Genomic DNA, 658 nt, shown 5'->3' with positions numbered 1-658 from the left:
TGCGAATGAAATCGGGTTTGGTATACTCTATCTTTTCCAATACTCGAGCGAAATCTTATCAATGGGATTTTCATTGCTTCCTGCGGTCTAGGATGAAATAGTTCCTACTTGTCAAGCATGTCTCCTAAACACATCCCAAATGAGATCCCCAAAAGTTACTTAGCCTATAACTCCACTGTTTTTCCTTGCCCCATATCTTTCCTTTTTATTCGTGTTTTGTGTTCCCCTTTTTTTTCTTCCATATGATGCAATCCCGGGCTTCTAGGATGTTGGAATTTGACAAGTTCACTCTTTTCACTTTTTTTTTCTTTTTTTGTGTCCTTGTCCCACAACTTAGACCCGAGCCTTTATTTTCGACGCACTCATGTCCCCGAATGATTTTCATTAGCGAGATGATGACAGAGGAGTGTCGGGATGCATCGTATTTTCTAGGGCTTGTTGCTTCCTATAGGCTTCCTAACTTAGAGGTCAAAGGGTGGTTTTTAGGGAGACGTTTCGTTCTTGGTTCGTAACCTCTACTCCATCTAGACTTTAGGAGACAAAATCATCCCACGTGACATTCATTCGCTCTAGGATTGGATCAGCTATTTCTACCTCCATCGACAATCCATTCAACTCTTTAGATCAATCTAAACTTAGCTCCTAAAACCTTTCCAAG

Source organism: Tarenaya hassleriana, unplaced genomic scaffold (assembly GCF_000463585.1).
Source record: "Tarenaya hassleriana unplaced genomic scaffold, ASM46358v1 Cleome91, whole genome shotgun sequence".
Classification (NCBI taxonomy): Eukaryota; Viridiplantae; Streptophyta; class Magnoliopsida; order Brassicales; family Cleomaceae; genus Tarenaya; species Tarenaya hassleriana.
The sequence above is the reverse complement of the archived record's forward strand: the minus strand, read 5'-3'. Positions refer to the sequence as shown.